This window comes from Octopus bimaculoides, chromosome 1, assembly GCF_046866305.1.
Source record: "Octopus bimaculoides isolate indiv1 chromosome 1, ASM4686630v1, whole genome shotgun sequence".
NCBI classification, from domain to species: domain Eukaryota; kingdom Metazoa; phylum Mollusca; class Cephalopoda; order Octopoda; family Octopodidae; genus Octopus; species Octopus bimaculoides.
In genome coordinates this window covers 129,698,167-129,707,631 of record NC_142928.1, presented here as the reverse complement: position 1 = coordinate 129,707,631, position 9,465 = coordinate 129,698,167, and positions in this window count along the sequence as shown.

The following is a 9,465-nucleotide window of genomic DNA, read 5'->3' as shown; positions in this document are numbered from 1 at the left end:
TTGGAGAATAGGAGAACGTCAAATTGGCTGTCTCTATTAACTTAGAGACGTTAGACGAGAGAGCAAAAGGATGATAGATGGCTGGATCTGAGAGGTAACTTTTCTTTGGAATGGAACACACTGGAGTGTACTTTCAGGTCAAGTTATATCTCCATAAAGAGTGAGAGATTAAAGAGTTTGGTGAGTATAAGAAGAAGTTCTGGGGCGCAACGCTTGAGTGCAATGAAAGCGATACTATCAGGGCCGGTGGCCTGTTTGTTTGAAACACCTGAGGGTATTTCCACCTTCGACATGTGTATGAGTGGCGGGAAGTTTGGTAGATTGGAATGGCCCGAGGAGTGGGGAGATTTGCAGAGGGTTGGGTATGTAGTGTGGAGTTGGATGCAAAGCCCGTAGCAAAGGTGGAAACTTTCTCTATGGAGGTATTGCTTACAAAGTCATCTTTATTTAATGTTGGAGAAAAAGAGGACTCTGCCTATCTTAAACTAAAATGTTTACGAGTTTCTTTGGTGGGTAGGTGGCTGGAAAATCGATGGATGTATCGCAGCTTTTCATTGCCTTTTTTGTTTGTAAGGAGCATACAGAGAGCTGTCTAATTGTAGAGGGACATCTAAGAAGCTTATTATCTTAAAATGAATTTACTATTTTGAAAGGGTAGCGTGAAAATTTCTGAAAATTTCTGTAGTTTCTATTGGAAGTGATAGTTGGCTTGTGGATTGAAGTTTGTAAGTATAAATAATATGTTGTCTTATCTAAACCGCTAGATACAAAGAGGACTTTCTCGTAGGAGTGCAGACTATATAGACTGACAAAGTCAGAAATTTCGGCTGAGCACTTCGTCCATTGGTCAGCACCGAAAGGCTCAATGTTATTTTTTCTTTTGTTTTCAATGTAACATTGCTGTAAAAAAGGAAATTGATTTTCTAGTTTCGTGTGATATCCATGTTGATAGGTTTGAAAGAAAGACTGGTTTAGAAAATCTGAGAATAATTATAAAATTGATTTGGTGATGAATCGGTAATAGTCGTTAATATATAATTAGCTGGCAGAATCGTAACCACATCGGGGAAAATGTTTAATGGAATTTCGTCCGTCTTTACGTTCTGAGATCAAATTCAGACGAGGTCGACTTTGTCTTTCAGCCTTTCGAGATCGATAAAATAAGTACCAGTTGAGCACTGGGGTCGATGAAATCGACTTACTCCCTCACCCGAACTTGCTGGCTTTGTGCCAAAATTTGAAGCCAATATCTAGTTGGAAAAAAGGGAGCGAGCAGGCAGAATTGTACGTACATCGGGCAAAATGCTTAGCGGCATTTCGTCCGTCTTTACTTTCTGGGTTCAAATTCCGCCGAATTCAACTTTGCCTTTCATCCTTTTAGGATCTATAAAATAAGTACTAGTGGAGTACTGGGGTCGATGTAATCGACTTACCCCTTCACCCGAATATGCTGACCTTATGCCAACATTTGAAAGCAATATCTAATAGGAAGTGAGATCCATTTTAACATGGGAAGAATTGAATCAATTGATATGCTTGCTACTATTGTTACAGAGAGTCAAGGATGTGATCCGCATTTTGGGAATGATTGAGTAAAAAAAAACAATTTTGCTAATGATGCCAAGGTCAGATCTTAAGAGTTGATAAGCCTGGTAGAAGGATAACTGTTAAAGTTAGATTACCCTTTAGCGTGATATAGGGTTCTTGGGTTAGAGTGTTACTGCTATATTTCATGTCGAGTCTAGCTGTTTGTATGATTGTGCATAACCTAGTCCAATTTTCACATTTTATTATTTGCAATTTTTACAATTTTACATTATAACAACAGAATATTATATATTTATTGTGATAAAACTAGTACTTTCATGCATTACGCAAACATTAGGTTTATATAGTTTATATACACACACACACACACACACACACAAACACACAACCTGTCTTTCTCTCACTGTCTCCTCTCTTTCTCTTTTTATCTCTCTTATTTCTCACACATGACCATCGTCCATCTTTCTTTTCTTCACGTGACCATCTTTGTTTTCCTGAACGGACGTTCTAAGGACTGGACGTCTTCTATCCTTTCTCTTTTCAAAGATAATACTTCTCTCAGCGTTCACTATTTTCCTCTCGTTCTCGTCTAACGACCCTCCATATTTGTTTTCGTTCGGTTTCCTTGTATGTCTCCACTGTCCTGTTTTTGTTTCCAACTTTGACCCTCCATAAAATCCAAAATTTTATTTTGTAAGTTATGGGAACAATTGTCTTCGAAGACTCATGTTGTCGTTGAATGCTCAAAATGAGAAGTAGATAGCTGTCAACTGATGAAGAGTTGTTCTTTGAGTTACTTGTCCTGTTTTCCATTTTTTCTCGTTGGTTGCATCATATTTAACTCATTTGTTTTCGTACTTCATGTTGTTTACAGTTGGTGACGTCCTGTACCCATATATATATATATATATATATATATATATATATATATATATATATATATATATTATTTATATTATTATTTAATTGAACGCCATGCATCCATTTCCAAGTGAATATATATATATATATATATATATATATATATATATATATATATATAGAGAGAGAGAGAGAGAGAGAGAGAGAGAAATGGTAATAATTTAGGACTTTCCAAGAGTTCCCTGTCTACATGATTTATCAGATATCTTTTTTATGTAGAATAAATTCCATTCTTCGCACATATCAAATAACTTTTCTATGCATTCCTCAACAGCATAAAATAAGAATTGTTAAAAAAACATCAACATGATTTATTTTCAAAAAAGTAATAAATCTCTTTCGCCCGACATATAAAGGCTAAAGAAGGAAGCTATAACTTCTGCTGTGACTGGCACCTTTTCTAACTGATCAAGTAGTTTGAAAGATGCCGTGGGAATCAGTTTTGATAAATCTTTATTTTTTTTATTAGTAGCGCAAGTGAAACGAACTTGAGCTAATCAAGAATGGTAATTCATGATTATATTAAGGGCAACGAGCTGACAGAATCGTTACCGCGCCGGACAAAATGCTCAGCAGCATATTTTTGACTTTACCTTCTGAGTTTAAATGCCACCGGCTTCGACTATGCCTTCCATCCTTTCGGATTCGATAAAATTAGTACCAGTTGAGCAACTTCAGGGGATTGCATCGACCCCAGTATTCAACGGGTCCTTATTTTATCGACCCCGAAAGCATGAAAGGCAAAGTCGACTTCGGCGGAATCTGAACTCAGAGCACGAAGACAGACGAATTGCCGCTAAACATTCCGCCCGGTGTGCTAACAATTCTGCCAGTTCGCCGCCTTAATATTCTTTCAAATTCACACACTTTGCAGCGGTCCTTCAGTTTTCTAAGCCCTGTGAAAGAGCGCGGAAGGTTGGATCTCCAGACAGGCCTTTCACGATACCCTTAATGGGAGGAACTTTTCAGTACACTCTCGTAATTGGTGGTTGTTGTAGTGGTGCAAATGTGTGTGGAATGGTGTGATGCTGGTACTGCTCTCGTGAGCCGTGATCATCCCTTGCTCTACTCATTGAGGAGATCCCTCTTAAATATATCTTAAACGTGTGTGTGTGTGTAACGAGAGAGAGGGAGAGAGAAATAGACATAGAAAGATAGAGATAGATTGATAAAAAAGGTGGGAGAGAAAGAGAGAGAGAGAGAGAGGGAGAGAGAGAGAGAGAGAGAGAGAGAGAGAGAGAGAGAGAGAGAGAGAGAGAGAGAGAGAGAGAGAGAGAGAGAGAAGGCTGCTGAAAATATTTGTGGTTTATTTGCCTTGATTGAATTCTTTTGCATGGCTTGACGTATAAAAATTACGTCAGATTTAGTCAAGGCGCTCGATAGTATATGAGTTAAGTAAAATCTTATTTCTAACACTGACCATATGTTATGAGAGAGTGTTTAGTAGATTTAGTCAATACCTAAATACTAATGGTTCTTAATTTTATCAACCTTTCAAGGAGGGATGACATAATTGGTCTAGTTTCAAACTAAAGCACGAAGTAATTAATACCGCGAGGTATTTTGTCGGGTGCCCCGTCTGTCATTCATTTCCCTTGAGATAAATTAAGTATTGAAGTCTAAAGAATTTATCCCCTTGTCGTCGCTGTAAATATGCATCTTGACATTTTTGTAAGTTATTTGTGTATGTTTACACATTTATTAGCACCATGCTATCACAGCATCAGAAGACAAAGGGTTCTTTATAGAAGCAATAAATCTGTTCTACCTTGCCAAACAAACTGCTTTAAAAGTATGCAGTGTTTAGAGTTTTTAGGAGATATAGGAGACATACACAACTCTTCGTTTTTATAAGTGTTAGTAAAATGAAAGTTGGTTGGAGGAAATAATAGCTATATTGTGTTGAGATTTATTTTACTTATTATTGAGAGTGATGATAATAAAAAAGAAGTTGTAAGGATTACATTTATTTTGATAAGAAGAAAATATCTGATATATTCTAAAATGTTGAGTTTCTGTGGATGAATACTTAACATCGTGTGAGATAACCGTGTTCTAGTTCTAACACTACCAAGAAAGAGTATTATCATTGCGGCAAGGGAGCACATCCTTACAACACCACCGTTAACACACAGCCGTTGATAAAGATATTATCTACATATACGACGGAGGAGAACGTTACTGTGTTGTCTGTAACCTAAGAAATATCTCTAATGGTTGTCTGTAATGTTGTATTTGTGTAGCCGACCCCAAATCCAATCGCCTTTAATAAATGTATTACTACATTATCCACTGCGTCTTTTTGTTTCCAAGGCAATAGGATGGGATTTGAGTTAACCCTCAATTCTTACCCTACTGCCATACAAACAGAAGGACCCATTTTGTTTAATGAGAAAACTCCACAACGTGGTTAGCGCCCACGCCGAAGATCTAGTTACAAAAAATCCATTGTAAATTTTCGGAGATTTCAGAAAATGCTTTCTCAGCATTATTTCTGAAACTTGAAACGGCTTTTAGACCAACCTGATTCTTATTAATCAGCAATCCTTATACAATATGTCTTATTGTGCTACTGTCGGCGAGAACTGAGATGGAAGACGTTGCTTCATACCAACTAGATATGCTGCGTGGAACAGGAATAATAAATTAGAATACAGCATGGAAAAGTAAAGGAAATGTATATATTTAGAACTAAAAGATATGTTTTTATCTATGAATATATATGGTATTGAAAAAAATAAGAAAATATATTTTATGAAATGCATTCTAGATAAATTCAGAACTCGATGTTATGCATGTATGTATGTATGTATGTATGTATGTATGTATGTATGTATGTATGTATGTATGTATGTATGTATGTAGGGCGGTGTGTGTAGTTATATTTAATGGTCTTTGTTAAATTAGAGTTAAAATATTTAATGCAAGAAGCATTTAAAAGCTAACTAGAGATAGTTGTCTTGAAAGAAAAACATTAGTCATTGACTGATATTTTTAAAATCATTTCGGCAAGTACGGGAGACAACTCCACACATGTTTCCATATAATAAGAACCTCATCGTCAAGGCTTAGAAGTAGAGTAATTCTTCACTGATGAGGTCATAATAGCATTAAAACATATAAGGCGTCGTTCCTGTATTTGTCGAAAAATTAAAATAATATTTGTATACTGCCAACTTAACGTGACAGTCTCAATAAGGGAATATACTACTGCTATTTAGCCCTAGGAAGCTGGACCGCTTCCTGTCGGCCTTGACACATTTCCTGTGTCCTTATCTCTGCGAGGGGGAGACAAACTCCTCCACCCAGCCTAGCCTGCATTCAGGGACATGTTTCTGAGTCTTTGCTCGTCATCAGCCTGAAGTAGCACGACTAGCTAGTTCAAAAAGTCTGTAAACCTCTCGCAAAGATATATTATTTCAGTGAAACACATTCACTGGTTACAAAAATTAGAAGGAGGAGTTTGTCTCCCCCTCGCAAAGATAAGGACACAGGAAATGTGTCAAGGCCGACAGGAAGCGGTCCAGCTTCCTAGGGCTAAATAGAAGTAGTATATTCCCTTATTGGGACTGTCACATTAAGTTGGCAGTATACTACTACTTTATCGCATCACTACTGCTTAAGTCTCTCTGAGAGATTTAGAAATGTATTATTTCTAAAATAATATTTGTAAATGACTAAAATTGATTTTTTTCTCCTCGCATAAACATTTCTTGTTAACTTTTTAAAATATCACCTGCATTAATTAAGGCAGCAAGCTGGCAGAATCGTTAGGTACGCCGGGCAAAATGTTTCGCTGCATTTCATGTCTTTACATTCTGAGTTCAAATTCCTCCGAAGTCAACTTTGCCTTTCATCTTTTCGAGGTCGATAAAATAAGTACCATCTGAGGAGTGGGGTCGATGTAATCGACTTATCTTAAGATAGCCTTTGTAAGGTCAAATTTGTCTCAAACCTATTTGATCTGATCTAAATATGTGCCTGTTTATCCGTCTGTCTCTCTCTCTCTCTCTATATATATATATATATATACACACGGGTGTGTATGATTGTGTATAAAAGAATATATTACTCAAAGAAATTCCAACTTTGATTTTCACGTTTTATTTACAATCTTGTAATAATATAATATAATATAATGAAATGATAGAATATTAAATATCCATTTTGATTGAACTAATACTTTCATGCATTAAACTATGCAATCTTCAGGCTCATATAGTACTGGTGACATTTATGTTTTACAATGTAAAACTGTAGTGAGGTGGCTAAAATGTGTGCCTTAAATACATTTGTATAGGCTCCCGAATGTAAAGTTATATAGACTATATTCTAATCAATCACACACTGATTGGTCAGAATACAGTTTGAAAAACTTTACATTCTGGAGTCTATACAAATGTATTTAAGGCACGCATTTTAGTCATCTCACTACAGTTTTACATTATAAAACATAAATGTCACCAGTACTATATGAACCTGAAGATTGCATAGTTTAATGCATGAAAGTACTAGTTCAATCAGAATGGACATTTAATATTCTCTCATTTCATTATATTATATTATCATATATTATATTATTATAAGATTGTAAATAAAACGTGAAAATCATATAAAGTTGGAATTTCTTTGAGTAATATATATATATATATATATATATATATATATATATATATATATATATATATATGTATATATATAATTGTATGTGTATTTTTTTCAATGTGTACAAATAACACGGAAAAAATAAATAAATAGTTACCAAGGTAGTAAAAAATTCACATAAGTACTGAGGATGTTACAGCCTACTTATAATAGTAGAAATTCTAGGGTTTAGTGAAATGTTTTTATATAACAGATAAATAAAGAAATGGAGTTAAACGCAGGTGTTATTCAAATGTTTATACTTTCGACATATGTTTCGAAGAAAACATTGTTATTATCCCAGAGGGAATAAAATGATGTAAAACAATGATGCGATCTTCTCATCAGGGAAAAAGCAAACAAACAAAACACATCAATAAACCATTTTAACCGATTGTGATGACTGCGTATAAGATGGAGGGAACGCTGGTAAGTTATTTAAAAAAAAAAACCCGTTAATAGATTTAACGTCAAATACAATTTAGAGAAAGAGGAGGGGAAAGAAAGAAATTATCAGAAAACCAAGAGTGGAGAAATGTAGCGCGATAGATGAATGGGAATAAAACTTAAAAGCGTAGAAATAGATATATTTAGTGGAAATGAAATGTAAAAAGAGAGTTAAAGGTCAAATGTCTATAGAGGATTAGTGGAGGGGAGGTGCGACGACGATCTCGGGCAGAATCTGGGCGTCGACGAGGAACACCTGACCCGCCTGTTCAGGACAACTTTCGGGCCGGGACCTATGGACAACCACCAGAGATCCCTGACCTGGCAGTGCTATCGAGAAGCATTACCCGTTCGGGATAAGCTTTACAGGCACGGTTCGAGACACACCAGACCGACCTGCCCGAGATGCGGTCAGAGCGACGAAACCGTTCTGCACGCACTCGTGCAGTGTCCAAAGATTTCCGACCTGTGGGCTTATGCCAAACGGCTGCTGTCACGTGTGGGACGAGTCCGCCTGTCAGCCGAGTCTATTGTGCAAATTGCTCCACCACCGTCCCTCAACAGGGAAGGCAAGGCAGTGTTCATCATATTGGTGGCCATGGTGAAAGAATGTGTGTGGTGGACCCGAGCGAAAGGATTAGAGACGAAAACTTACCTCTCTGGCCAATCGCTCATCAACTTTTTCAAGTATCACTTGAAAAGGAAGGTGAGAATAGAGGGACAGTTTTTGTCTCGTGAAAGTTTCATTAAAAGGTGGGTGAATGTAGCAAAGATGGTGCGTGCGAGTGACGATACCTCTTTCATGTGTCTATTCCCTGCTGAGGTTACCATGGTCTTTTCCGTAGGCTTTTCTCTCCATGGATAAACCTAATGTTACTCCATTTTACACAATTGACATTTTCTGTGATATACGATACCCCCCCCTTTTTTGTTTGCCCCTACCGATCCCTTTTGATCGGATTTGTTATTTAAAAATTTTTTTTTTATTTTAATTTTTTTTTTAAAGAAATGCTCTACAGTTGTATTTGTCCCCTCTGTGTGCAGCCCTGTGTGGCTAATAAAAGAAAGTTATCTATTTATCTATCTATCTATCTATCTGTCTATCCATCTATCTATCTATCTATCTATCTATCTATCTATCTATCTATCTATACGTACACCTGCACATAAGTACTTATGTATGTTCTTACCTGTTTATAATGATTTAAATTCGTCTACTGAGAGAGAAGCTGATTTCTAACAAAGGTACAAAGTTCCATCGCTGAAATGCAGATAACGAAAACAATGTCACAGTCTAAACTTGAGAAAAGTCATGCATATATTTACCGTTCCACTTACAGATTGCATTTGTGATATGCGAGTTAGTCGATTGGTTTCTTTTTCTTTTTCAGATTGTCCCTAAGGCATTATTAACAAAACCAAGTGCACCAGTTGTTATTGGTATAAATGTGATTTTATAATCTGGATATAGAATCTGGTAGTTTCGAAGCAGTTGTCCTTAGTTATCCTCTTTCTCTTTTGTTCTCAAAGAGATATTTACTCTAGCAGTTCAGACGACCGCTTCGACGGTACATACTGTTACTTGTCTATCTCAAACAATGATATCCGGCTTGTTATCTTTACATTTAACAGATGTTTTAGTGGGCATGCTCCACCAGTATTCGTTGTACTGCTGTTTGAGTATGTATTCAATAAAAGAGATTCTGTATATTTATTTCAGGCTAGTTTTTTTTTTTATTCCGAATGGCATTGTATACTGTTTTTGCAGCAACGCCGTGTCGCATAAGAAAGTAGTACCTAGATGTCATTTTTGAACAGTTGCTAATCACATGCTTGATCCCTTCCACAAAAATATGACAATCTACATTTACAGTTGCATCTTGGAACTCCAAGGGCTTCACTGTC